Source organism: Heterocephalus glaber, unplaced genomic scaffold (genome assembly GCF_053883595.1).
Source record: "Heterocephalus glaber isolate CG9 unplaced genomic scaffold, H.glaber_assembly_v1.0 deba00001504, whole genome shotgun sequence".
NCBI lineage: Eukaryota > Metazoa > Chordata > Mammalia > Rodentia > Bathyergidae > Heterocephalus > Heterocephalus glaber.
In genome coordinates this window covers 68,056,432-68,079,631 of record NW_028258324.1, presented here as the reverse complement: position 1 = coordinate 68,079,631, position 23,200 = coordinate 68,056,432, and the positions used below count along the sequence as shown (strand labels likewise).

Below are 23,200 nucleotides of genomic sequence, written 5' to 3'. Positions count from 1 at the left end.
CTCTGAACACTTTTCCTTCAATGGCTAGTAGACATCTCAAATATGTCATGTATGAAACTGGGAAGCTGTTTCTTTCTAAAACAGCCCTCTCTGACTCAGTAGACAAGAACTTCACCTTTCCAGTTGTTTCAACTTCAGAATCCTATTCAATTCTCCTTTTCTGCTGCACTAAGTCTAGCAAACTGCATCAGCTGTTTTCAGGAAACTTGACTCACCAAATTCAAGCTGGTCTATGACAGGTCAATCTCACTTTTTAATTTTAAGGATTGCTATATACCTAGCTTATAGATAGGTCTATATTGAAGTCAGTAACCAGACTGACCAAGTTTGAAAGTTGCAGGATCATGTAATTTTTCTGCTAAAAAACCAACAGAAGTTTCCTATTTTACTCAAAGCCCAAATTCTCAGAAGAACCTACAAGGTTTTATGTGACTGAGCCTTCTGAAACTCATAGCCATCATCTCCTCCTACCTCTTCATTTTATTGCATCTCCCTGAGCTTCACTTCAAACAGGAAGCACATTTTACCCTCAGAGCCTTTGCACTTGGCATTCCTTTTCATCGGAACCCCTTTCTATCATCTACCCCCATGGCTTGTTCATCTCTTCCTTCAGGCTTTTATTGAAATGTTACCTTAACAGAGAGGCCATTTGGCTACCTTGTTTGATTTTTTTTTTTGGTATCAGGGATCAAACTCAGGACCTGGTACTTGCAAGGCAGGTGCTGGAACCACTGAGCTAAATCCCCGGCCTGGGCTACCTTGTATAAGATAATAATCCCTCACCTGCTTTCTTCTATCCTTATACCTGGCTCCATCTTTCCTTTTTATCCCACCTTATAGTTCTTCAGTAGCATATGAATCCATTGAACTTATTTCCTCCTCATCTCTTCATCAGGAAGTTATTTCCAGAAAGTCAGGGACTTCATCTTTTTTTGTACACAACTATTTACCTGAGACCCACAGCAATGACTCAGAAGTAACAGGCACAACATACTTGGTAGCTGAATTTAACCAAATTCTCATCATGAGAAAATTAATTGGAGTAACCCACAGTATATCAATGAGTAAACTAGCTCAGAGAGGTTAACTAACTTTCTTAATGTAATATGGCTTGCTAGTGTTGACCTGGGACCCAAACCTCCCTAGCACCTATGTTAAATTATGCTAGGTCTCTGTTGGACCTGGCTGCCCCAAGCATTCACACCATGAACTGTCTCATTTTTCCACATCTTCTGGGCAGCAAGCAGCTCCACAGAATGACACAATTCGTGTGAAAAAATGTCCCAAGTGTGACTGGTGGTGTAGGAAATGTATAGCTAACACTATATCTGCAATTTCTAAGTCCAAAAATTTGTGGAAAAAAAGTTTTATTCTTAACTCATTTGGCACAGAGCAGTGGATGAAGCAGACTGCAGTAGCTAATGAGTTATTCGGGTTCATTCATCCCCCAGGAGAGGGCGATTGGCTGGTAGCCATCTTGGAGAGAGGCCAACTGAACTTGGAACTCAGAGCAGCTGCAGGCTGGCTTCATCTAGTGGCTCCCAGTGTCAGGGTGAGGCAGAACTGAGTTCAGGTTGACAGGAGATCAAGGAGCAGAGTTCAAGCTGGCAGGAGGCACACAGAGTGTTGCAGGGTGAACAAATAGGGTTTCAGCTTCACAGCCAGAAACCAGCCTGAGCTTCAGTGGAACTAAAGGGCAGGCTTGCTGGGATTATCCATTATGCCATTATAAATCTATGACTGGCTTGCTGGGATTAATCAACATGGATCTGGGCTCTGTCTGCCCACTATCTACCAGTGACAGCAGAGATACACCCTGAAGTGAACATTTTTTGTCTTTTCTTTTTTTTGTTTTGTTCTCTTTTTTTCCTGATTGTTCTTGTTTTTATGAGTGTGAACATTGTTTCTAGTTTTTATGTTGTTGCTGTTGTTCTGTTCTTGTGTTTATTTCTTCCTTCTCTCTTCCCTCCTGTCTTTTTCACCACTTTCCCAAAGTTTGTGGAATCTTTCTTTGTCCTCCAGCTTTGCTTTAATCTCTTCCTCTTCTTCTATTTCTCTATTTTTCCCCTTTTAAATTTTCTCTCCTGAGCATAAAATTGCCATATTGAGGGCATATTTACTGTATACAATTTTCTGTTTTTTTTTAGATTTTGTTACATGACCACAACTATAGTTCATAGGTTAAAGATGGCAAATTACTGGTTACTATAGTTTGTCATTTTTTGGGCTGTGTTTGATGCTATTGTTATTGCTGATTGTACTACTTCAGCCAACATGACATAATTGTTCTAACTGGCTGTTTTTCCTGGTATCCCAAGACAGAGATTGCCTAAGGGTCATATACAATACTATAGGCCAGTACCAGAGAACCAGGGGCTAGGCCAAGTAGGCAGCAACTTCTCATCCCCAATAAATCCAAGAGGTAGGATCGTGCAACAGACTCAAACCCAAAAGTCAGCTACACCTGGAAGACATCTCTGAGAAGTAGTTATTTCCTAAGGGTTCTAAATACTAGCAATAAAGCTACCTGCCATAGGCAATTTACAGGCATGGGAAAAAAAAGAAGCAGCAATATATCAGGTACAGGTACAAATTCCCTATGATGAAAGTTATCGTTATGTCTATCTAAAATGTACTAAGAAAGAAAGAAAATGTACAGATTAGTGTCAGTCACCCATGGTATCATCTGTCAGGTCAGTAGCCCTCTGCATGGCACAGAACATTCATCAGCTTATCAGTGTCTTGCTTGTAAATTTAAGAAGACAGCTAAAGAGCACCAGGTGCTGAGAGAAATTTGCAGCATGAAAGACAGAAAGAGACAATCAGTAACAATATAAAAAGAAACTCACAAGAAATAGTGGTAATATAGGGGACAGAAGAAAACTTCACCAAACTCTAATTACTAGTCTCAGACAAGAAAAGGATTACACAAATAAGAAAAGTAAGCAACAAAAGAATACTCAGAAAAGAAGGAAGAAGTCTGAGAAATTGAAAGTGTGATAGCAGAAATATATAAGCATAGGTGTTGGGATATAAAGTTGTGAACACTTGAAGAAAGTGTAAACAGAAAAAAAAGTTAATGAAACAAAAATTAAGAAATAATTATTTCAAGAAGTCTAACATCCAGGGCAGGGATTTAGCTCAGTGGTTTTGCCGCCTGCTGTGCAAGCGCAGGACCCGACTTCAATCCCAGACACCAGAAAAAAACCCCATCCAAATAAGACTTAAACAGAAACAGAGAATAGAGACACTGAAGGGAGTAAAGCATCATAGAAATAATACAAGAAAGAAATTGGAATCAAAGAACATAGGTTCTAGATTGAAAACCCCCCTGGAATATCTAGATCTGTGAATGACAAAAAGACACCAGAATAAAAGCTTCTAGACAGAAAAATAAATAAAACCCTAATGCTTACATGTAAGAATAAAAGTCTGATTGACATGAGATATCTCTGGGTAACACCAGCAGCTAGAAGACAATGAAATCATACCTTTAACATTCTAAGAAGAGGGCCGGGGATTTAGCTCAGTGGTTTCACCGCCTGCTTGTGCAAGCGCAAGGACCCGAGTTCGATCCCCTATACCAAAAAAAAAAAAAAAAATTCTAAGAGGATATTATTTCCAACTGAGCAATTCTATCTAGGCAAATTATTAATCAAATGTGCAGGAGGAATATGGTGTCTGGATGAGAAGTCTCAATTATTTTACCTCCCACACATCTTTCTGAGGAAGCTATTATGCATATGTTCCTCAAAACTATGGAATAAACAAAAAGAGTAAATGGGATCTTTGCTTAAGCCCAGAATGCCCTCCAGTTCAGACTGGAGGAGGACAGAAGGTTCTAGAAGATAGAGCTTCATGAAATTAAAAACAAGCAAACAAAAATGATAGCATTTGACTTGTCATGAGTTTTACATTTTTGTTGAAAAGTTGAGGACTGAATTAGTGTCACACAGAACATTAAGAACACAAATCAGAGGCAAGAATGGACTCCAGAAATGACAACCAAGGAATCAACATGAAAGGAATTAATTGTAATAAATCCCGTGGCTCAGCTGCGAGCAGTAATTTATCTGGTCATAATAATATAAGTTCTGGTGTTGACATAATAAAAAATGATGTAACTATATTGGGAGAATGTGGGGAGGAGAAGTATCATATGGGATAGTGGTAAAAGAGCTTATTTTCTTACTTTCTACAATAGGAAAGTCAAAGAATAGTATCTAACATTGAAAAAAAGCCATACTAGCATGCTATTTATATCTACTGAATAACTCTAGAAATAGGTAAAAGAGTTGAAATTTTTTGCCTTCAGGCAGCAGAAATTAAGGACATGGAGGGGCAGATAGGGCCTGTTCTCCCTGTAAGCCCCGAAGTGCTCCTGGACTTAAGCAATCATATGTGTATTGCTTGATTAAAAGGCCAGTGAACACTGAAGGATTGCTGTGGAGGCTACATTAACCACACAGCCAACGAAAGGAGCAGGGCCACTGTCCTTGGACATCTTCCACATGGCCGTGGGAGAAGAGCTTCCTTTTTCTGGTTCTCTGAAAAGAAATTCTTATACCATTTCTCCTTCTGTCAGAAACCATTTCTCCTTCTGACTGTCTCCTGTATTCAGTGTTTGACTCAAATTCAATTTCAGCTCTTGATGGAGATCTCTTGGCCTAGCTTCATCCTGACACTGAGGGAATGAGGGCGTTTGGGAGGTTGGAGTGTGTGTGTGTGTGTGTGTGTGTGTGTGTGTGTGTGTGTGTGTGTATAACTCCAGTTTAGTCACTTTGCAGCTCTGGGCCTGGGATATTACTAAAGCTCTTGTCACCTCATCTGAAAAAGCAGAAAACACTCCTTGCCTCCGAGGATTGTGTGACAAATAAATGTATAATTTAGTACATAAGGACTTAATACATGGTAATTGCTAAAATAAAGTAAAAAATATAAGGGAACATCTGTAGTTAAGTCTAAGACAGGAGCCCCATAGTGTTGAACCCAGGCCCCACTGAGGAAACTTCAAGAAGGAGCACGAACCTGGGGAGGGAAGAGGAGGGTGGAAACAAATAATGTGCAATGTACAAGGATCTATAAAAGCTCTTAGCTAATTTACTTCTACTTCCAAGCACAATCAGAACAATTGCTCACCTCTTAAATAAAGTGGAATAATAGGTCCAGCAAAGAAACAAGGCTGTCTTTTACCCTAAGGCTCCCACATGCCTGGTGGTGATGGCCTTTTGAAGCTAGGGACCTGGCCTAGTGTCTGGCTCCTGGGACAGGCTGGCTCACTCACTGTCTGACTCAAACAGAGCCCGTGAGCTTGCCCCTGCTCAAGGGGCTGCCTCAGAGTTCTTAAGGTGTACAATCTGGATACAAGTTTTGAACTTCTTGGGTCATTTAGTTCTTGGTGTGCTTTTTGAATCCTGGTTCAGGGCTATGATCAGTGCCTTATAGCCTTGGCACCTGAAGGACACCTTGCTGGAGGCAGGAGGAGGGTATTGGGGAGGCCTTGGCAGCTGCTAATTTAGCTGCTGTCTTTCTTAGAGCCATCTTCTGGGTCTGAAGAGAGAAGGAAGGAGATCCACCCAGTCACTGCCAGAGCAGAGGGGGACAGGGCAATGGGATCAAGCAGGAGACCAAACCTACGTGTCAAGCCCAGTGGCCCTTGTGAGACTGGGAGGAAGGTCAGGGGACACAGACTGGATGAAATGGGAGCTGCATGAACACTGCAGGGAAGCACATAAGTGTGTGTGTGGGGGCCTTGGGGACAAAGGGCGTTCAAGAGGAACTTTGATGAGGTGAATGTGTAATATGGAGCAGGGTTGTAGGAGTTTGCATAATCCACTTGATAGAAAAAACATTAGACTCTAGAAAACTCACCCAGCTGTAACTTAAGCAATCCGGGATGGTCCTATCTGGTAACTATATCTATCCAAATCTCTGGCATGAACTTGAGAAATCCCTACCTGACTGCTCTCCTGTCCCTACAGTGACTTTGGCTCCTGGTGTTTTGTTGACATTAATTATAGACAGCAGCAAAGTGCTCAAGGCTTCAAGCAACTTTTTCTTTTTCCACTTCACCTGATGCCTTTGCTGTTTGCTCCATTCTGCCCAGAGTCACTGGAGGCCTTCCCATTTCCACCCCTCCAGTGGGGCTGTCAGCTTCAGTTTGAGACTCACTCCTATCAGCCCCTGCCCTCTCATGGGGCGACTCTTGTTTCTCTGTCTTTTACCTGGACACCGCCCTTGTGAATCCACCTTGCCTCTGTTCCCCAGTGGCTTTCTTATTTTTTGGCCTCTGCCAATTCTTACTCATGCACCCTCTCTGCACACCTTGATGAGGGGAGCACAGTTTAGCCTTCTGGATCTTATTTGAGACTGCAGTTAAGTATGAAAAATGAGTGTGAGCATTAAAAATCGACAAGACCCATGCCTGGAATTCCACATTCGTTTCTACTAGAAATGTCACACTGGGTGAATGAGGATGTGGGTTCAGGAAGCGAGGAATGTGCATATTTCTCCATTTCCAGGAGGAATGTCTATGCTACAGTGGTCCTGGCGGCAGCATGCTGGGGCTGTGCACAAATCGGAGAAATCTGGAAGCTCTTGAACACAGAAATTTGATTTAAAAAAAAATTTTTTTTTTTCAGAAATTTTGTTTCTAAGACTGTGTTTTCAGGAAGTAATTATGGGTTTTCCCCAAAGACATAGTTTCAAATGCTGTTTTCAATTAGAACAAAAGAGCTGGAGCTGACTTAAATGTCAGCCTTTAGGGATTGGGTACAATTTATGGGGCAGCTATAGAGGGGACCTTGCCATCCGTGGACTGTAGGGGACCCAAGGTACATACGTGGTAGGCAGCCCTTAGCTGCAGACGACTTACTGACTTGCACTAAGCCATGCCTCTCCTTTCTACATCTTTATTAAAAAAAAAATCTACCCCCCCCCCAAATCTAGGCTACAGAAAGCAAAACAAAACAATAACCCAGGGAGTGTGTTCCCTTTGGTTATCTTGGGAAGAGCAAGAATGAGTAACTTTTGTCCTTCTATTCACTTAATTATATTTTCTAAAATGATAGATGGAACACAGGTTTCTTTGGCACAAGAAAAACAATTATTTTTAAAACAAATGCTTTCTACTCAGACGTCTAATCATCATAATAATATATAGATTGAAAATCTAGGCTCAGGTAAAAGTGCTTCCAAAGTGAATAGGAAATTGCACTCACATTTCTAACAGCATCCACAGTGTACTATAGGTCAGAGGGATATTGTGAGCAAGTTTGATGTGTTTGTTGATTGGAATCAACAAATCTGCAAGCCTTGTGGGAATGCAAGACATGGGCTGGAGTTGTATAGTTTTCTTACCTTGCTTTTTTTTTTTTTTTTTTTGGTACAAGGGATTGAACTCAGGACCTTGCGCTTGCAAGGCAGGCCCGGCGCCACTGAGCTAAATCCCTGGCCCTTACCTTGCTTTTTTAAAACACTACACAGAGTGGCATCAGGGTCCAGTGACTGCTGTGCACTTCGCTTCACCTCATCTGCAACTCACTGAGATCGTGCAGCCCCGGAAGGAGTGGGTATTGGTGGACATGGGGCCAGTTTGGGCCCTGGGAGAAGGCTGGTTCCTTCTTGAGGGGAGAGATGTGATTGTGAAAGGGGTTCTGAAGTGGCTGGAGTGACCAGGGCTGGGAGGAGCAAAGGAAAGAGGAGCAAGGTTGCTTACCCTCTGGCCTGTGTTAACATACGTGCTTGTGGTGTTCAGCCCCAAACTTTGCTCTTTCTCTTCCTCCTGCAGTTGAGGGTAGAGCCAATTGTGCAGATCTCTGCAGTGAGCAGCCCAGGGAGGAGCCACCAGTGTCTGGGAGCCCAGCTGAAATGAACCGGCTCTCCTGAGCCTGTCTCAAGCCCGTCTGCCAGGTTTCATCCCAGTGCTGAGGTAAGACCCCTTGAGTCCCAGCTAGGAGAAAGAGAGATCCAAATGCCTCTGGTGGTGGAGATGGTGGAGCGGATGGAAACTTCCTCTGAAGCTTAGCAGAGAAGAAGCAGTTGTTTATGATTCCACCAGACCATCTGCTTCCCTCTTAGCCCACTGGGAGGAGAGGTCACTTGGTGGCCAAACAAGCTTTGATTTGACAGAGCAGGTATTGTTGGATCTTGACAAGGAGTTGTATTTTCTCAATTGCTGATGAAATCTGAACTCCACAGGGAATGAGTTTATCCCATAGGTAAGACAACAGAGATTCAGATGAAGGCTTAAGTGCACCTGCTCTGTTCTGCAAAAGCAGTTGCGCTCTTGGGAAACAGGCACATATGCGCACACACACATACACACACCAATCCAAGGGAGACAGAGTAACAGAAAAATTTCGGGGAAGTTATTGCAAAACATTCCAGTAAGCCTACTAAAAATGATTTTAATTACCTAGCTATGTTCTGATTATAAAGGTGATGTGTTCTCCTAGGACATTTGGAAAAATGCCCATGTGGAAGAAAATAAAACATTCTGAAATCTTACTCCTGTTGGGTAGTTTTCCTTATGGTTACACTTAACCGTCTACAGGGCGTTGATCGTTTCTACAGGAAGGTGGAGAGGTTCAGCAGAGAGACGCTCGAGGAGGGCCCAGGGGATCTTGCCTATAGTCTGGAAAATCTCCAGAGCCAATTTTTAAATATCCAGGAATTTTATTAAGAAACTGTTGGCAGCTTAAACTTGACCATTGTGGAAAAATGTATGCCGTGGAAATGAACAGATATACAAGCCAGGACCTTTCTGGTTTGGAGAGTCAGATCACGTCAGAACACCACTGGTTCTAGCACCTGCACCATCCACATGCTGTGAGGCACCGGGCGATTGCTTCACCGATGCATCCCTCAGCTTCCTTTCCTGTGCTCCATAGACACTCAATAAACCTTAGCTGAATGAATAAATGAGAGTGAGATTTCCATCCTTATTATCTCATAAGGCAGCTGTGAGAGTCCCTTGAGATAAAGAAAGTGTCTTGTACTCTGTGAGGCCCCCTGCCCTTGCAGGGGTTTAGCTGATTGGGAGACCTTTAATTTCTCAATGGGGAGAAGTTGGCTGAGTTTCCTCCCTTTTGGCTCTTGCTCCTTGGGAGGGCTGTGAGTTATTGACATCCTTTCATAAAGGCAGATGAAAACCCTCCATTTACTGACCAACATCTGGGGCACATTTCCTTCCTGGAAAAGTCAAGAAGTTGGTCAGAGGAGTGTGAAAAGGAAGCCTCAGCAGTACTGGATGTGAGAGCCAGGACTGCAATCAGCTTTTGACTCAGAATCTCTACTGGGGTGGAGATGATGAGGGGGAACTTCCTGCCAAATGTGAAATTTCAACAAAAGCGTCTTTCTTCAAGGTCCTGCTGTTGAAGCAGATTAGAGCTAATTAAATAAGCATAATGGAGTCCCAGCCTCAGCCCTCCTCTTTCTACTTTCGGAATCTCTTGCTTTCCTCTGTGCACTTCCTGCCTATTTCCTCAAAGAGAGGGGATGAGGAGAGGGTGGGACATCAATAAAGCACCAGTTTATCTTTGTAGAATTGTAGGTTCAGAAAATAATAAAAGTGCAGAGAGCTATTGAGGTCACCTGTTCCCCCACCCTTGTTTTAAGAAGCCAAATCACACGGTGCTGGTGGTGGTCCATGCCTGTGCTGAAAATAGGTTTTGCCCTGGAAAGGAAGGGACCACAGGCGGGGGCTTTTGTAGCCACCTGGAAGGGGACATGGTGGATAATCTTGTGCTAGCCCTGGCTCTTCCCTTCCCAGGTGGTATCTGCTGCCACAGTCCTGCTGCACTTCAGGGCCCTCTAGTTTTCTTGGAGTTAAGTCCTCTTGCTCATCAGGGTCTTAGTTTCCCAGCTCAGGAGACCCGTTTAAGGAGATCTCATTCTGAAGAACTTTAGATGTGTTTATGAGGAAGGCAAGGGATGGGCAGGACATTGATTGAGCTCATGATGGTTCCAGGGCATGAGTTCTATGTTCGGTCCATATTATCTCTTTTAATTCTGCAACAATCTAAAGGTATCCATCCTCCTGTCTCAGATGTGGCAGTTGAGTCTCAGGTAGGACTCACTCAAGATTTTGCCACTCATAAGCAACAGAGATGTCAGCTAGGTCTGTTTGTGACCTCTACAGCTTTTCAGAGCTAGTGAGGGCTTTTCATGGCAAGTAGTCACCCTTGTAGGAGTTCCGAGTCCAGCTCCAATAGGCAGTGTGCCTTCCCTCAGGGAACTCAATTCCGTCTCCAAAGCCAAGTGAACAGCTGTGGTCTACAGCGATTGGAGTTTTGCAGAATGCTGCTCTGTTCTTCCAGATCCCGAGGGCTGTCTTTCCTGCTGTGTAAGACTGTACTGGAGCTGAGAGCACCCACAGAGTCTAGAGCAGAGTCCCCTTGCTCATCTGACGTCCCAGCAGCTGAGGTGTGGTGTTTCTGGGCCTCCGTTTCTACCCAGTTAGAAACAGGTAGCTTCTTCACCTTAGGGCTTTGAGCTCTTTGCAGGGGACCACACTGAGATAGTTATGTTTCCTCCATGGTTGGGAAAGAGGTTATTCCTCTGGCAAGAAAGATTTCATTCAGTTCTGCAGATATTTACTGAGTGCCTACTGTGTGCCCAGCTAAATATACAAGCCTGTTTGGGTAAGAAATTCTTGCTTAGCCTTGGGCATACAAATCTGCCAGGGGCAAGGGGAGGAGCTTCCCCACACCAAGACTGTGCAGCACAGAGGTTCTCCTTCCCTTTCAGGCGTCTTCCCTTGGTCTCCTGTGACCACACACCTCCCATGTGTTCTACAAGAACCTGATAGAAAGAAATTCTGTCTTCGGTCTCTCTGTGATCTTGAGTTGTGTCCCGGGGTTCCCAGCTTCCTGAGCACAGACTTCAAAATGTTCAGCCTGTGAGGTGAGAGACAGCAGCACACGGGCAGGGCCTTTGGAAAATCTATGCAGAGGGGAAGGACTGAGGGAGAGGAGGCAGAGTGATCCCGGGAGCAGCCTGGGAAGGTGCTGCCTGGTGGTGGTAGGTGCCCAACTCTGCAGCGAGGGCTGATGGGATTGCTGAGGGCGCTGTCCCAGATAATCAGGAATCCTTTTCATCCAAGGCATCTGATCAGTTTCAGATTGAGGACAAGCTCAGTTCTGCAGAGCATGTGATGTGGGATGAGAGTCCCTTGGAGGCTTCCACCGCTTACCACAGAGGAAGTGGAAGGCCAGAAAGGAGGCAGGCCTTGGGGAACTGGAGCTGATCAGGGTCTGTCCGCCAGACCACTCTGGCTGAAGACGGAGGGTTGCCTGGGCATCAGCGCAGCCACTTCTGGTCTCAGCCTGTCCGACTGCTGGTGGGATATGTGTGCTGGAGAAGGCACAGTGTCATCTCAAGAATCTAGGGATCTTCTGTATCCCTGACCTTTTGTCCTCCTCCTCAGGGGCTTGCTTAGGCCAGGGAGCCATCACCTGTGGCTCCCGGCTGGCATTTGCCATCCTGGGGAGGCATCACAGTTCAGACAAAAGCACCCCGGCTTGGAAGGTATTTGACCCCACTTTAAGCCTGACTTGACCATAGCTGCAGGACCACCTAAGCCAGTGATGGTGAGCCTTTTAGAGCTTTCAATGATACAGATAGCCAGTGCAGCACTCGTGCCAGAGGTTTGCCACCACTGAGTCCTAGGCTCTCTGACCCAGATTCCTCATCTGTAAAATGGGCTCAATAACACCTACCTGGAGTGAAGGTTAATAATTTATATTTTTCCCTACAAAGTAGCTGCTCATGAAATGGTGCCCATTATTGTTTTTCCTGTACCTTTACTGAGGTATAGTTGACAGACAAAAACCTGCGTATATTTAATTTGTACAACTTGATGACTTTTGACGTACGTATGTATACATTCATGGATCTGTTCCTACGATCACATTAATGAGCCTACCCATTGTCTCTCTCAACTTCCTCCTGTCTTATCCCTCCCTCCTGTTCCTGTTTCCTTCCTTTCATGTCAGCAACCACTAATCTACTTCCTTTCAGTGTAGATTAGTGTGTATTTTCTAGAACTTTATGTAAGTGGGATTATGTAGCATGTACTCTTCTCTCACTCAACATAATTATTATTATTTTTTTGGCTGATTGATAAATTTACTTTCTTTTTTTGTTTTTGTTTTTTTGCATGGCATCTCATTGTAATAGTTCTTTTTTAAAACTAAATTTTATTTTGTTTTATCCCATTGCCCCCCAAGCCCCCTCCCCTCCTTGTTTACAAAAGCTTTGTTTCCATTTTTTTCCTTCTATTTTCACATCCCTTCCTTTCTTCCTCCCTCCTCCCTTATTCCTCTTCCCATTTGAACACTTTCTTCCCAGTTCCCAACATCCATCATACATCTCAGTCATTATTTCCACATTCAGTTTCTCACACCAGAGAAACAATGTGGTATTTACGCATGTGTGTCCAATTTATTTCAGTTAGGACTGTGGTCTCAAGTTCCATGCATTTAGCTATAAATGTCTGAAGCTCATCCTTCTTTATGGCAGAGTAGTACTTCATTGTATTAAGAAACCACATCTTCTTTATCCACTCATCAGTTGATGGGCATTCAGGCTGTTTCCAAAATTTAGCTATTACAAACTGTGCTGCTATAAACATGGATGTGCATATATCGCTGTGATATGTTGCTTTTCATTCTTTCGGGAAGATACTGAGAAAAGGTATAGCTGTGTCAGATGGAACCTCTAGTTTTAGTTTTTTGAGGTATCTCCATACTGATTTCCACAGTGGTTGCACCAGTCTGCACTCCCATCAACAGTGGAGAAGGGTTGCCTTTACCCACAGTCCCTCCAGCATTTGTTATTGGTTGATTTCGTGATAGCAGCCATTCTTTCTGGACTGAGGTGGAATCTCAGTGTTGTTTTAATTTGCATCTCTTGAATGACCAGAGATGTTGAACATTTTTTCATGTATTTATTTGCCTTTTCTAATTCCTTGTCTGAGAAGTCTTTTTATTTGAGATGCACATTTTTGCAGTGGGTCTTTAAATTTGAGGAATCTGATTTTTTTTTCCCCATTAACTTTATTGGTACATTTTAGGTATAAAATACAGTTACATTCATCATTGGGATCTTGTACCATTACATGAGTATCTTGGTCCTTATTTTTTTTTTCCCTTCCCTTGCCCTCCCTTCACCCCCTCCACCCTTCCCTATTTGCAAAGACCTTGTTTCCATGTTTTTCCTCTTCTCATATTTTTTCCTTTCCCTTTTATCCCTTCCCCTACCCCTCCCAATTCCCCTGCTCTTTTAGACCTTTTCTTCCTGTTACACAATATCAGTTATACATTTTTTAAATTATAATATTAAGATCTAGGAGACATTACCACAGACTTTACAGAATTTAAAAGGATATAGAAAGCATATTACAAAAATCTTTTTTGAAATAAATCTGACAACTTCTAAGAAGTAACTTAGAAGACAAATTAATGAAACTAACTCTGGAGGAAATATAAAATTTGAGTAGCACCTATTAAAGAAAGTATGTTCCTAGCTTGAAAACCTACCTATATGACAACAGCAGGCTCATAAACATTTTAACTGATAAATTATATTAAATAATTAAAGCAGAAAAATGAAGGAACACTTCTCCCCTCATTTTAGGAACTCAACATGGTGCTAATCCTAAAACTGGATAAAGATAATAGAAGAAAAAAGTATGAACATAGATAGAAATTTGTTTAACAAAACAAACTATTGGAAGTCAGATCTGGCAGGATGTAGAAAGTGGTTTTGTTATAGAGATGGCAGTGTTGGTTCAGCATTGGAAGATCTACCCCCAAAAGTCATCATTTTAACAGAGGAAAGGAAAAAGCCATATGATCCTGTCACTAGTTGGAGAAAGAGTATTGGACTAAATTCTACAGCTGTTCATGGTAAAAGCTATCAGGAGACTAGAAGTAGAACAGAAACTTCTCAACAGATTAAAGACATGTACTCCATACTTCCAGCAAAGATGCCTTATATGAATGGAGAAGATACAATGCTTTCTCTGTAAGGTGGGAAACAAGGACAGATATGCCTACTCTTCATCTGTCCATTAAACTTTGAAACATAGGCCTAAACCAAAATAGTCTGACAATAAAGTGACACAACCAGGATAGGATTGGCATGGCAGAAGCAAAATCTTTATATGTAGATGAAATGATCATCTACAGAGAAAATACTCAGGAATCTCGAGGAGCCCCTAGAACTTGTACTTGAATTTAGCAGGATTAGAAAACACAAGGTATATATAAAAATTCACATCTGTGTATACTTGCTATAAATGATGAACTGGATATTGAAATTTAAAAATTATGTAGGAGTACAAAGGACCCAGAAAAGCCAAAAACAAAAACAAAAACAGTGTTGGAAGATGTTTAGCACCCAATTTTAAGGCTTCTTCTAAAGCTACAGTAATCAAGGCAGTGTTGGTGTAAGGAAAGACATATAGATCATTTGAATAAAACAGAGAATCTAAAAATAGAACCACACATATATGGTCCACTGAGTTTTCCAAGATTATTTAACATTAGCATTTTATAGAATATAAACTCAATTCAAGAGCCGAGGAAGAGATAGTGTCTCCAGCAAACGGCACTAGAACACCTGGTATCTGTATATAAAAAATTAACCTCAACCCTTTATTTCCATACATGAAAATAACTTGAAGGGATCTATGAACCTAAATAAGAAAGCCTAAAAGTATAAAACTTTAAGAAGAAATTATAAGGGAAAATGTTTATGAATTCAGGGTAGGCAAGAAATACCTAGGATACAAAAAACATGATGTATAAAAGAAAAAAAATTGATAAATGAGATTCCATCAAAATTTAGAACTTTAAATGACATCATTAAAATGAAAAGTAGTCCTTAAACACACCATATTTCCAATGCATATAACCTATGACCAGAATATATAAAGAACTCTTACAGCTCATTAATAGACAACCCAATTAAAATGTAGATATAAGAAGATGATAAATAGCCAGTACAGCACAAGGAAAGGTGTGCAACTCTAGAATCAGAAAAATACTAATCAGTACAATAATAAGACTGAATTATACACTCATTAGGGAGATGAAGTCAAAAGTTTTAAAAGCCTTGTCATGACTTTTTCTTTTTGTTGGATTCTCCCCCTTTGCGTTTAATTTGTCATGCCCAATGGATTCATTCTGCTGGGTTTCCTGGGGTTGTGATCCTCATTGTCTTTTCCTAGGGTATTGTCTAAAATATTTTGGAGTGCCGGTTTGGTCTTCATGAAGTTCCTGAGGTGCTCTTTATCATGAAAGTATCTTATTTCTCCATCCATTTTGAAAGATAGTTTTGCAGGGTACATCAATCTGGGTTGGAGGCTGTTTTCCTTTAGGGCTTGAAATACATCACTCCAAGCTCTTCTTGCCTTGAGGGTTTGCGTTGAGAAGTCTGCGTGATTGTGATGGGCTTTCCTTTGTCTGTGACTTGTTTCTTTTCTCTCACTGCTTGTAGAATTTTGTTCTTCTGTTGGATTTCTGGAATCCTAACTATTATATGCCTATGTGTAGATTTTTTTTTGATCAAGGCTAGCTGGAGTCCTATATGCCTCACTTATCTGTATGTCAAGTTCTTTTCCCCTGCTTGGGAAGTTTTCTGCCATCACTTCTGTGAAGAGTTTTTTTATGTCACCTGCACTCTCTCCTCTTTCTTCATTGACACCAATCAGTCTTATGTTATTCTTCTTTGTATCGTCTAGCAGCTGCTGGATTGATTTCTCGTGTTCCCTTACAATTTTAAAGCAATTTTTCTTTTCCTCCTCACTAATTGCAATCTTATCTTCTATATGTGAAATTCTACCCTCACATTGGCTCATTCTGCTGCACAGACTTTCGATGGAGTTTTTAATCTCTTGGAAATCTGTTTGTATCTGTTTTATGGATTCCATTTGTTTCCTATGTTGGGATTCCATCATGTTCATCAGATCCTCTATTTTTTTAATCTGTGTCCTCTCTAGATTTATTAATCATGTCTTGAACCATGAGCAAAATCTTTACTGTTATCTGAGTAATTATTTCTGATTTCATTTTTCCCAGATCCTCTTTTGTTGCCAGTTTAGAGAGTCCAGGTGGTTGAGTGTCAGATTGTTCCATCTCGTTTCCCTTTGGGGTTGCTGTAGGTGATCTGGAACTCTGTTTTTGAGGCTTGTTTATGTGTCTTCTCATTTCCACGGGGGGCGGGGTGCTTCTGGTGCCCACGCGGCTCACCTTCTCTGCCCTAGGAGCTTGGGATGGCAGCGGGGGAGCTTCCTTCCGGGTGCTGGGACCAGCTGAGCTTCTCTGCCCTAGGAGCCTGGGATGGAGGTGGGGAGCTTCCTTCCGGTTGCTGGGACTGGCTGAGCGTCTCTGTCCTAGAAGCCTGGGATGGAGGCGGGGAGCTTCCTTCCAGGTGCTGGAATCTGATTTTTTTTTTTTTTTGAGTTCTTTATATATTCTAGATAATAGTCCTTTACCTGAATAGCTGGTAAAAAAATTTTCCCACTATGTGGGTTGTCTCTTCACTCTGTTGGTTTCTCTTGCTATGCAAAGCTTTCTAATAAGATGAAGTCCAGTTGCTGATTCTTTGCAGTATTTCCCATGCTGTCTGGGTTTTTCAACATAATTATTGTTCACTCATGTTGTTTTATGTGTCAGTGGTGTGCTCTTTTATTGCTAAATGGTATCTCATGGTGTGATGCACCACAATTTGTTTCTCCATTTATCTATTGACAAATTTTTGGGTTAATTTGAATTTGAGAGTATTAAAATAAAGCCCCTCAGCTGGACATGGTGGTACATGTCTGTAATCTCAGCTTCTCCAAAGAGGCAGAAGGATCAAAAGTTTAAGGCCAGCCCGGACAACTTTGTGAGACCCTGTTTTAAAATAAAAATAAAAATAAAAAGGGTCAGGCCAGGGATTTAGCTCAGTGGTTCCACCGCCAGCCTCGAAAGTGCAAGGACCCAAGTTTGATCCCCCGATACCAAAAAAAAAAAGGTCAAGGATGTAGCTTAGTAGTAGAGGGCCAATGGATTTAATCCCCAGTACCAGAACAAAAACAAAAACAACAAAACAGTAAGCAATTGTGAAAAAATATTTGTGGCAACATATGCATTCATTTCTCTTGGGTACATACATAGAAATAGAGAATGGCTGGGTCATGTGGTAGGTGAATGTTAGCTTTGTAGGATGCCAAACTGTTTTCTGGAGGTATTTTGCCATTTCACTTTGCCAACAGCTGTGTGTTAGAGCTGCAAGTGCTCTGCTTCCTTGCCAGTACTTGGTGTGCTGAGTCCTTTTAATTTTAGCCATTCTAATATCTCACCGTGGTGTTGTTTACATTTCCCTACAGATTAAAAGTGTCAAGAATTTTCTCATGTGCTTATTTGCCACCTACATATCTCCTTTTTAAAAGTGTTGGTTCAGATCTTTTGCTCATTAAAAAAAATAATTGGGTTGTCTTCTTATGATTGAACTGTAAGAGTTCTTTATATTTTCTATAGACAGGGCCTTTATTGGATGTGTTTTGCTAATGTTTTCTCAATTTCTGTGCCTTGCGCATAGCAGGAGATATAAACAAGTAAACCAATAAGCAGAATCAAGTTGAATGAGTATTGTGCATGGCAAGTGTAGAAGAAGAGCAGCGAAGTTGGGGGCATCTTGGAGGAGAAGGGATAGGTTCTGAAGGAAGTGAGGCTAGCTGGGGTTAGGGTGGGATGGAAAGGAGGCCTGGGTAGAAGTTTGTATGTGCAGAGCAGTAGAGATAGAAAATGACATGTTATGCGTGAAACTAAGAACAATTTGATCTGGTTGAAGTCTTGGGATTTTAGAGGAGAAAGATGTGGGCTATTTTTCTAACTCCCCCATAGATTAGCTGTACATTAAAAAAAACTTTAATTTTGAAATAATTACGCATTCTCTGAAAGTTGCGGATTGGACAGAGAAAGTCTACTGTGCCCTCCATTTAGTTTCTTCCAATGATTTCATCTCAATATGAAGACTAGGAATGTAAAATTGTTATGATCTGTGTATATCTTCCATGTTATTTCTTCTGAGTAGATTAATATAACCATCAGCACAATCAAGATACAGCACAATTTCTTTACCAAAAAGACCTTCCTCATGCTTTGCCTTTGTTATCACACTGGCCTGTCCCTCTTTGTCATCTTGATAATTTTGTCATTTTGAGAATGTTCTATAAATAGAACCATACAATAGATAACTTTTATTTACACTCATCATGATGCCTTTCAGGCCCTCTGAGGTTGTCGTGTGTATCAATAGTTTGCTCTTTTTTATTATTGAGTAGTGTCCCATAGATGCTGTGCCACTGTCCTCCTGAAGGATATTTTGTCTGTTTCCAGTTTTGGGCTATTATAAATAAAAATGATACGAGCAGTTGTGTTCAGGTTTTTCTGTGGACGTAATGTTTTTGATTTTCTGGGATAAATGTGTAGGAGGGCAATTACTGAGTTTTATAGTAAATGTAACATTTAGCTTTTAAAGAAGCTACACGAATATTTTGTGGAGTGGCTGTACCATTGACTGTCCCACCGCTGATGGGATCGCCTTCCTCCACCTTCTTGCCAGCATTTAGGGCTCCCACTCTTTTACTTCAGCTTTTAAAATGGTGTCCTGATCACTCATCGTGGTCTTCATTTATGTTTCCCCAGGGCAGGTTGTGTGTCTCTCTTTCCACTCCCAGGTTGGCTGTCTGAATCTACTCCCCAGTGCTCCTTCTGCTGTCGATCTTCTCCTACCATTTTCAGAGCTGCTTTCATAAAGGAGCATGATTTCCTTATGCTTTGACCTTCTTCTCTGCTTATGAGAGATCCGTGTTCATGCCTTTGGTGGCCTGAGAAGAGGATGCTTCATAAAGCTGTGTATTTTTCCAGAGAGGGTTGTTTTTTCTTAACCGATGAGCAGACAGCCTGTAAGTGCTGACTTTGCTGTGTTTTCTGCCCCATCCCTCTATGATGCCAGTGTTCCAGCATCTGCATTTACCGGCAGCTGACAGAAGAAACCTCTGGAGCTGGGCCAAAAGAACTATTTTGCCTGTGTGTGAAGGTCTGGTAGTGTCAAGGGCAGCTGCCCTGGCCTCAGGTCCTCCCTAGACTCAGCATCTTCCACTCCACTTGTTGTAGTCAGGGTTTGCAAGGGGATAGATTTAATACAGGACACATAATTTATAGAATTATTTTATAATATTCACCCAAAAATCAAATGCAGAAGAGTGCCAGAGATCTGTCCACACACTAGAGACCCAAAGAATCCAGCCAAGGGCCTGGATCCCACAGCAATGTCCTGCACAAGTCCAGCTAAAGGCAGTGTCCTCCATGAGTCCAACCAGAGGCCCAGAGCCCACGGCAGTGTTTCATGCAAGTCTGTATCGAGGATCTGCATGGGGAAGGCCCAAAGGCCAGTGGTGAAATCTGGAAAGGGTGAAGGATTTGTACCACAAGGCTAAGAGATCTGCACTGGAGCCAGGCAAAGATCAGAGCTCTTCTGAGGAGAACAGCAGCCATTCCTAGAGACAGCGAGGATCCAAGCTCCTCCTCTGCTGAGAACAGTCACGTTCACATCAGGAAAACCAGCTGCAGCAAGCTTCTCCAAGAAATCAACAGCAAATGATCTTCCCCTCCAGTTCTCTTTTTATGCTGTTGGCAACAATCCTCAGGTGGGTCTCCCATGCCCAGACCACGCAGACTCAGTTCAACTGGGCATTCCAAGGTGACCGTTAGTTAATCCACCATACTGCTTAAAGATGGAGAGGCAGCTTCAATGACTAGCATGGAGCTAAGTGTTTTGTATCTGTAAATTCATATAGTGTCTTTAATCCCCACAGCAACCATAAAAGTCAAGCACTATTTAAATCTCCATTTCATACATCAGGAAACGGACACAGAGAAGTCTTGTAGCTAGTGAATTGACATGGAATCCGGTGGGTATGACAGCCACCTCCGTCCTCTCGGTCATTATGCTACACTCTCTGGATGTGATCTGTGCAAAGGGGGAGAGAACACATCTTGCTGTGTGACCTGAAGGGTCTCCATGTTGCCCTTGAGGAGCTCATGAAAGAGGAGGATTTGCCATGAGCCTTTTCTGCAGCAGGAGCAGTTCGGGAAGTTGAGATGGGACATGGAGTGGGTGGAAGCGTGTTCGTTTCCAGGGAGCATGGCAGGGTAGCCTAAGGGACTCCCGTCCCATCCCATCCCCTCCTACTTTAGCCCCCAGGAATGGCTGGAAAAGAGCATGGACCTTCTACCTTGACAGGTCTGGATTTCAGCAGCAGAGCTTCAGTTTCTTTACCTACAAAGAGAGGAGGACAAATGCGCACTTTCTAGGCTGCTGTGCAGGCAACATGGGGTGCTGTAGTGGCTCACCCTAGGGAGTGTTGGCTCATTCAACTCAGTCTTTGCCTGTCCCCTTCTCTCAGGGACCCTTGTCACAGACCCCTGGCTACAGAGCAGAGCTGCACTGGAAGGAAACTGGGTGTTGCCAACAGTGAGGAATGTCTAGTTACTTCGTTAGCATTTAGGGGCACTTCTGTGCTTGTTTCTAGGCTAGGCACCTATGGTCCTAGGCTTCATATAACATGAGGTCTAAAGAGAGAAACAAATATTATTAATTAAATAACAGCACAATCAAATGTAAAATCATGGGTTGTAGGGTTGCTAAGCAGGGAGCTCTGTGATGTGAGAGTGAATCACAGTCTGAGCCCAAGGACGCTTCCTCAGGAAGTGATCCGGAGTTTGGTTCTTAACTCACTTTGTGCTGTGTCCTGACTCTAGCCTGACCCAACTTCTGTCCCCCAGTGGTCTCCTCCAGCAATCCAGGCTGCTTCGTGATGCTGCCCTTGTCCAGCTTTTCACAGCAGCTGCTGGCCCCAGAGACCTGGGGGACACTCAGAGCCCGCACTTCCTTGGCCTGGGCATCTTTGCTGCTGCTTGGTTTTGCGTGTGCTCGTGCCTCAGTCAATTTATTACTCAGCTAGACACAGCCGGCAATGTTGGTGGGTTTTGATGGTTGTAAACCCTTTTTAGAACAGCTTTATTGGGGTACAATTTACATTCCGTGAAGTTAGCCCACATTCAGAGCACAACCCAGTGAATTTTTTAAAAAGTAAATTTCCTGGGTTGTGCAACTGTAACCACAATCCAGTTTGAGAACATTGGCGTAGTTGGTTGGGTCATCTTTACATGCAAAAGGAGAAGAGAGTTGCTTTCATCTGTATAAGGTTGGTTCTGTGCTTCAGCAGGAGAGAAATAGGTGTCGATGGTTTTTCTCTGCAGCTGACCAGCTTTCTGTGGAGGATGCGATGTGGGCCTGTGTGTGGGGTGCAGTTGCTGCAGGGCAGGGGTTTGTTTCCTACCTTGTGATTCTCACTTGCAGACAGGCAAGGGCCTTACTTTTGCAGTACCTGGTATCGCACTGGATTACTGACCCCACAGACAGAGTAATGTGCTCCCCCACAGCTGCAAACAACTCTAGGCTTTGGCAGCCTGCCCTGCCCACCTGCCTTTTGTACTTCAAGAGATCCTTCAGGCTCTGCCTGTCCACAGCCAAACTCAGCAGCTTCCCCACATCATATTCTGCCCACCTGGCAAGCTTTCTGCTCTCATCCACTCCTCCTCTCCTTGTCCCTCTCCTGTGGCCCAGGAGGAAGGGGAAGGACAGGAAGAAGGACAGGAAGAAGCGGAACACCATTCCTGGGTTCCTATGTCAGGCAGCGCCCAGGGATTTCTAAGGAGGGTGGCCTGTGACTCCAGTGGTGTGGAGATGAGGGAGGCTGGGCCTGAAGGAGGCTGGGGCCTCCGGGCTGGGATGAGGGCGAATTGAGTGGGGTGCCATATACTGCTACTCCGACTCTGCACCTACACAGCCCGGAGAGTGAGCACCTCCTTACATTTTGTCTGTAGGCCCCTCCTTCGCTTCACCCTCATCTTGGCCCTGGGGTACAGTGGCCTGTGGGAGGACACTGGCAACTTTAGAGAGAGTGTTGGTTTGCAGAGGGCTGAGGCTCCAGTGTGGACGAGTTTCTTCAGAAGAGAGCCTCCCATAGGAAGCTGCATGGAGCTCATTTACCCTCCTCCTCCCCATCCCAAGACAGTCCTCAGCGTCTCCATAGATGAGCCAAGGTTCCTCGAGCACAGTTTGAAGACCACAGATCAAGTCTAAACTTCCTGCTCTCCCAACCCCATCTTACTATAGAGAATTCTGAGCCCGTAGAAGTACGCTCTCAGTCCAAGGCACCTTGGGGCGATGCGACCTTATAGATCTTCCTTTGCTTGCCTTTGATTTTTCATCTCCAGTTGCTCTACACTCCTCCTCTGTCCACCTTCCCCAAGTGTCCCCCTCCTGTAAGAGCTGGAAATAGAGAGTTGATAGTCAAAATCGGACTCATATTTGAAGATTAAGGACTAATTCTGAGAAGTCTCTTTATTTAGTGCCTGGTACTAAGTGTTGTTTCCGGAGTTGTTACATACAGGTGTGGTAACAAAATATGATGAACGTTTAAATTAAAATTTTATTACAGTGAAACACATGTTGCCTTGAATCTCATCAAACACTCCTTCTCCTTTCAAACACACTTATCCCATTGTTTTTACCACTTTCTGAAGCAGTTCTGGAAGTAGTCTTTCATGAGTGTCTTTAGTTCTACTGTTCTGGCTGCCTCTATGTCCTGGAGGGAGCAAATGGCTTGCCTAAGTCTGCATAGTTCCCTGTGGTGTTGAGGGTCCCAAAGCTCATATGGTTCCCACACAGCACACACTGCTTCAGTCCCCCGTGTGTTCTGAGTGCCTCACTGCCAGGTTGTGGCTTAGATGCTGTGAGAGTATGAACAAAGGAGGCCTGAGTCCTGCAGGGACTTGTGCCCTCGCATCCTGCTTGCTAGGGGAGATGGCGCCCCAGTGTTTCTCTGCTACTGTGATGATGACTGCTGAGATGCATTCATGGCTCAGTTCACCCCTGGGCCACAAGTCACAGGGGCTTCTTCCTCTCTGCTCCTGCCTCTGAGGAAGAGAGAGGGGGAACCAGGGCAGCATCACTTCAACACAGTCCCTAGTTGAGGCGGTGGATTCTGCGAGGAGGGTGACACCTCTCCCACTCCCCTGCATGCATTTATTTCTCTGCTCTATCTCCAGTGGTTTCCCTGGCAGAACTGCAACTCACT

The 23,200-nt window shown here is 43.3% G+C and overlaps 1 protein-coding gene across 1 annotated transcript in view; it reads left to right on the top strand.

Moving 5' to 3' along the window:
* St6gal1 (ST6 beta-galactoside alpha-2,6-sialyltransferase 1) overlaps positions 1-23,200 on the top strand; it is a 125,027-nt gene that overhangs the window by 17,912 nt on the left and 83,915 nt on the right. Inside the window, exon 2 of the mRNA XM_004834812.4 lies at positions 7,790-7,930. The gene's annotated coding sequence lies outside the window, so the exon portion shown is untranslated. The remainder of the gene's footprint in view (positions 1-7,789; positions 7,931-23,200) is intronic.